This window comes from Lissotriton helveticus, chromosome 12, assembly GCF_964261635.1.
Source record: "Lissotriton helveticus chromosome 12, aLisHel1.1, whole genome shotgun sequence".
NCBI classification, from domain to species: domain Eukaryota; kingdom Metazoa; phylum Chordata; class Amphibia; order Caudata; family Salamandridae; genus Lissotriton; species Lissotriton helveticus.
The window spans coordinates 431,711,821-431,718,196 of NC_136073.1; the positions used below are offsets into that span (position 1 = coordinate 431,711,821).

Consider the following 6,376-nt stretch of genomic DNA (forward strand, 5'->3'; position numbering starts at 1 on the left):
TTGGAGAGGGAAGGAGGACAGAGGCTGCATGGAGGAAAATTAACAGCTAAAGAAAGGTAGAATTGGCGAAAAAGGGTCAAGGGAAGTACATAATAAAAGGCTAAATGGCCAGAGCAATACAAAATCTAATGAAACGCAAAGGGAGCAAAGCGATGGAGGGTTGGAGGAGGTAGAGAAGCAAAGATGTAGCATACTGGGGCTTGATATTGCAGAGGTGGAAAAGGAATGCTGGTCAGTCCTGCCAGTTAAAAAATACTAAAAAATGGAGTGGAGAAGGAGACAGGAAATGTAAGTTCTAAAAAGCATGGTTCACTGAGGCTGACTAGGCGAAAGAAGGGAATAAACGGCAGGTGAAGTTGCATCACTGGTGTGACCGGGGAAGGGGGTTCATGGGATCAAGGTTTTAAGGTACTACTATCTTGTCAACTCCTGCGAAAATATATCGCTGTGTTCAACAACTCCAGGCAACAGCTTCCTAAATATATTCCATACCTGCCTTGATGGACAAACGGCATACGCAGGTTAAACGATCCAGAACAGGGTGAAGGTTTCACTCCTGACATGGGGACCACACAGCAGCGTGTATAAAAGGCTCAAAAACGGCAACTCCCGTTCACTTTAAAAACAATCTTTAAGATGTTTGTAGTGGCAACTCATTCCATGTCATGACGGGTCGTAAATTTTGCTGCGTGCTGGTTCAGAGCAGTACAACCTCCTGCGCGAGCCATCCATCAACTGTCGGCCAGGACTGTACCACTAGCATCATTCGGGGAAATTATTTAGTTGGTAGCTGTTAAAACCACTGGGATGATTAAACTGTTTTACTCATACAAATTATTCGTATGAATAGTTTGCTAATTACAAGACTTTTAAGTCTGAGAAAGTTCAATAGCCGCCGGTCCCCCCACAGCTATAAAGCTATTAGCCGCGGCCTCTCCCCTCTCTGTTGACATTCGCCGGGCAACTCCCCTTTAATTAGCGCCCGGCCTGCAGCGACCTGCTCTCTGCTCCACTTCTGAAGACACCTGTGCGCAGAAGGCGTGTTGCAATCATTTGTACAACCAATTGAGGGCTCGTTGCATTTGTGTGTGGACAATTTGTTTTGTATCTAAAGGGTGACACTCGGCATTGCAATGTTTGTGCAATAATTCTTAACGTCATCTGCTGGCATGCTGTGTCACGTTTGCTGACTGTGTCGTTCTCAGTATACAATTTGTATTCAGATATACATTACAAACATAGTATCAATTAAGAATTTGGGAGGAGGGAGGCATAATGGATGATTACCTCACAACACAATGTTACCGGGACAAAACTCTTCCAGTCCAGGCATTTCCTTAAGAAATCATTATTCTATGAGTTGGCCCGATTGGTTAAAATGAACGTTGTAAAAAATACACCTCCCAGAAAACACTTATTTGATCATTGAAATCACAGTCATCTGGAGCTTTATTTATCTCTGCCTATACAATCTCTACCCAGAGCATGACTGTTAGACGGGGACCCAGAGGGTCGGCCGAATACTGGGGGAGAGGCCTCCGATGAGGGCCGTCTCCGGCGATCGTACAGACAAGTCACTTCCCTCCCCACAGATAGACACCACACAAGGATGAGATCAACACTCTTTATATAGGGTTCTTGCGGCAAGGTTATCAGCGGTACAGGAGATTCAGGACTCGAGGGTCCTCTCAATTCTAGTCTCTGTAGGGAAAGGGGTAGCGGGACAGTCTTGGTACCGGGTCGGTACAGAGGGTGGTAAGAGAGAAGCTCACAATCCTCGAGCTTAGGAGTCTGCAAGGTTGGGCCGCGGCAGCGCCAGCCGGCTAAGATGAAGGTCGACAACGAAGGGGCCGCGGCAGCGCCAGCAGGCCAAGGTGATGGTTCAAGTACAGAGGGCCGCGGCAGCGCCAGCAGGCTAAGGCGATGGTTCGATGGGCAGAGGGCCGCGGCAGCGCCAGCAGGCCAAGGTGGTAGTCCACGTTGCAGAGGGCCGCGGCAGCGCCAGCAGGCCAAGGTGGTAGTTCACGTTGCAGAGGGCCGCGGCAGCGCCAGCAGGCCAAGATGATGGTTTCACGAGGGTGGGCCGCGGCAGCGCCAGCAGGCCAAGACGAAGTGTTCACAGGGCAGGGCTGCGGCAGCGCCAGCAGTCTGTCAAGGATGAGTTCTTCTCGGTGTCTCTCGACTCCAGGATACAACTGCCCTCCTGGTCTGGGGCTTCCCCAGTTATAGGTCTGGTTCCCTTTGATGTCCGGACCCTCGCGCCTTGAGGTCGGGAGGTCCGGAATGAGGTGGTCCCGACACCCAGCAGGGGGTTGGAGCCAGCGCCCAGGGAGGCCGGGGGTGATCGACACCCGGCGGAGGAGAGCCGTTGACGCCTTCTTCTTTCATTGACCTGCCAAGTGGTCTCTTTACCTCCTGCGTGGAGGTTGGTGCCGCGATGTCGGGGCCGGGCCAGGCCCAGGGTTGGGGTCGAGTCGAGGCCATGCGGCCTCGTGCTGTAGTGTCCAAAGATGGCGGCTGGGCCGGGGCCATGGTGCTGACGGGGACCAGGGCCAGCCGGTACGGGAGGGTTCAGGAGCTGGCGTGCCGTTGTGGACGGGTTGTGGGTTGCCTCGGGGGGATGCCGGGGTGGCTCTTGCTGGGGATTCAGGGAGAGCCGGGGTCCGGGCCCCGTTGTGCGGAGGGGGGACGGCCCAGCCACGCGGCCTGTCCAACATGCGTCCCCCCCAGCTGAAGGCAGGGAGAGTCAGCCATCCTCTTGGGGGCTCTCCTCGCCGAGGCGGAAAAAGCGTGACAGGCCGTCTGCGTTGGCGTGGTCCTGGCCTGGACGATGCTCCACAGTGAAGTCCATCCCCTGTAGGGAGATGGACCAGCGCAACAGTTTCGGGTTCTCCCCCCGCATCTGCATCAGCCATTGCAGTGGTCGGTGGTCTGTCTGCACCCGAAAGGGGGTGCCGAAGAGGTAGGGCCGGAGCTTCTTGAGGGCCCATACCACGGCGAAGGCCTCCCTCTCGATGGTGCTCCAGCGCTGTTCCCGGGCCAGCAGGCGTCGGCTGATGAATGCCACTGGCTGATCGACTCCCTCGGTGTTGAGTTGGGAGAGGACGGCCCCCACGCCATGATCGGAGGCGTCCGTCTGCACGATGAATTCCCGGCCGTAGTCGGGAGCCTGGAGCACGGGGGCAGTGCACATGGCGGCCTTCAGCTTCTCGAAGGCCGATTGGCAGTCCGGAGTCCAGTTGATCGTTTTGGGGCTCTTCTTGGATGTGAGCTCCGTGAGGGGCCCCACGATGCTGCCATAGTCCTTCACAAACCGCCGGTAGTACCCGGTGAGCCCCAGGAAGGCCCGGACCTCGGTTTGGGTCGTAGGGGGTTGCCAGGCCTGGATGGCAGCGATCTTGATCTGGAGGGGGGCCACCAGACCGCTTCCCACCTGGTGTCCTAGGTAGGTCACGGACCCTTGGCCCACCTGACATTTGCTGGCCTTGAGTGTGAGCCCGGCCTGCTGGAGGGCGTGTAGAACTTTCCGCAGGTGGCGGCGGTGGTCGGTCCAGTGGTGACTGTACACAGCGATGTCATCCAGGTAGGCGGCGCTGAATCCTTCGAGGCCCGCCAGTACCTGGTTCACGAGTCGTTGAAATGTTGCCGGAGCGTTTTTCATGCCGAATGGCATCACCCTGAAGTGGTAGTGACCATCCGGGGTAGAGAAGGCGGATCGTTCTTGGGCCCTGGGGGTGAGGCCGATTTGCCAGTAGCCCGCTGTTAAATCGAAGATGCTCAGGTAGCGGGCGGCCCCCATACGGTCAATTAGCTCATCTGCCCGGGGGATAGGGTGAGCATCGGTCCTGGTAACGGCATTCAGTCCCCGGTAGTCCACACAGAACCGGAGCTCAGGGGGAACGCCCGGGGCGGCAGCCTTGGGGACCAGGACGACGGGGCTGGCCCAGGGGCTGTCCGAGGGTTCGATCACTCCCAGTGTTAGCATCTTGGACACCTCGGTCTGGATGCAGGCGCGCACCCGATCTGGTACGCGGTACGCCCTGTGGCGAATAGGGGGGCTGTCCCCGGTGTCCACATCGTGAAGGCACCAGGGGGTGACCCCAGGGGTGAGAGAGAACAAGGATGCGAATCGTGTCAGGAGAGCTTGACAGTCTTGACGTTGCTCCGGGGCCAAGGCCTCGGAGAGTCTGACCCCTTCCACAGAGCCATCCTGCTCGAGGGTCCTCAGCAGGTCCGGAAGGGGCTTGGAGTCTTCTTCCGTCCCATTATCGGTAGCCATCAGGAGGCTGAGTTCTGAACGTACAAAATGGGGCTTGAGTCTGTTGGCGTGGAGGACCCGTATGGGGGTTCCGGGAAGTTTCCATGTCGATTAAGTAGGTGACGGGCCCCTTGCGTTCGATCACCTTGAAGGGCCCGGACCATTTGTCCTGTAGAGCACAGGGTTCAACCGGGGACATCACCCAGACCTGCTGTCCCGGCTCGAACTCGAGGGAGGAGGCGTGCTGGTCATACCATTTCTTCATGTCTTCCTGACTGGCTTCAAGGTTGACTTTGGCGATCTCCCTGAATCGCCGGGTCTGGTTGCGAAGGGCCAAGAGGTATTTGTACACATCCGGGGGAGTTTTCTGGGGGGGCCTCTCCCAACCTTCTTTGACTAGGCTGAGGGGACCCCGGACGGGGTGCCCGTACAGGAGTTCAAATGGGCTGAAGCCTAGGGATTTTTGAGGGACCTCTCGGTAGGCGAACAGGAGGCACGGGAGTAGCACGTCCCACTGGCGACGGAGGGGCTCTTCTAGGCCCATGATCATTCCTTTGAGAGTGCGGTTAAACCACTCGACCAATCCATTTCCTTGTGGGTGATAGGGGGTCGTGAATTTGTAGGTGACCCCGCACTGTTGCCAGAGAGACTTCATGTATTTCGAGATGAAGTTCGTGCCCCTGTCGCTGATGACCTCCCGGGGAAAGCCCACCCGGGAGAAGATCCCCATCAGGGCTCGGCCTACCACAGGCGCCGTCACGGTTCGAAGAGGGATTTATTTATTTATTTTTATTTATTTATTTATTTATTTTTGACACTTGTAAAGCGCTACTTATACCCGTGGGCGTCAAGGCGCTAAAACCATTATAGAAGACAGTGGGGAAAGAGAGAGTAAACAGGTTTGACGGAAGAGGAGGTTACTGAGAAAAAAGCCAGGTTTTCAGGAGTTTGCGGAACTGGAACAGAGTAGCACTTTGTCTGATGTTCAGAGGCAGGGTGTTCCAGAGTCTGGGGGCCGCCACCAAAAAGCGCCGGTCACCCCAGGACACTGTTTTGGTGCGAGGGACGACCAGTTGGCTAAGAGTGGCTGAACGCAAAGCTCTTGTCGGTTTGTACAATTGGAGTTTGTCTCGTAGAAAATATGGTCCTTGATTATTGACTGATTTGAAGACTATACAGAGGGCTTTAAAATGAATTCTCTTTTGTACAGTCAGCCAATGGAGATCTTTTATGTTTTTGGCAATAGGTTCGAACTTTGTTTTGCCGGTAATGAGACGGGCTGCTGCATTTTGTATAGTTTGAAGTTTTGTGGTTACTCGGGTTTGTGCATTGAGAAATAAACCATTACAATAATCCAGAGATGAGAGGACAAGAGCAGAAACCAGTGTCTTGATAGCAGAGTCGGGAAGAAAAGGGCGTATTTTACGAATCATTTTCAGCTTTAAGTGCGCTGTGGAGACTGTCTTGTTGGCATGATCCATGAAGTTAAGTCCATCATCGAAAATAACCCCCAGATTCCTGACCTTCGAGGTCGGCATGGGAGGAGTACCGAAGGTCTCTGGCCACCAACTGGTGGGCCAGGCTGGGGATAATGGACCAAAAACGAGTACCTCAGTTTTTTCTGAGTTTAGCTTTAAGCAGTTAGTCGCCATCCAATCTCCTATGTCTAGGAGCCCTTTCTTAAATTTTTCAGCTACTTGCTCTCCGTCACCTTTGATCGCCAACACTAGTTGGGTGTCGTCGGCGTACGAGGTAAGGCTCATCCCATGTGCTTTGATGGTCTTAGCTAGGTCCGACACATAGATGTTAAAGAGTGTCGGACTAAGGGATGAGCCTTGAGGGACTCCGCAAGGGGAGGAGAGTTGTGCTGATTGAAAGGGTCCTAGGATGACCGCCTGCTTTCTATTGGCAAGGAAAGAGGCTATTAGGTTTTTGGCCGTGTGACAGATGCCAAATCCTTGGACACGGTCGACCAAGATGTTGTGGTCGACCGTGTCGAAAGCCGCTGATAGGTCTAGCAGAACCAGTATGGCGGTGCCACCCTGGTCCCTAATGACCCTGATGTCATCAGCGGCTTTGATCAAGGCTGTCTCGGTCCCGTGATATTTCCGGAACCCA

General features: G+C 54.6%; 1 long non-coding RNA gene across 2 annotated transcripts in view; it reads right to left on the reverse strand.

Moving 5' to 3' along the window:
- Positions 1–701, reverse strand: part of LOC144798953 (uncharacterized) — a 231,981-nt gene extending 231,280 nt beyond the window's left edge. For both annotated transcript variants that reach the window (XR_013603706.1, XR_013603707.1), the window contains exon 1: positions 493–701. This is a non-coding gene — a long non-coding RNA (uncharacterized LOC144798953). The remainder of the gene's footprint in view (positions 1–492) is intronic.
- Between the last annotated feature and the right edge of the window lie 5,675 nt (positions 702–6,376).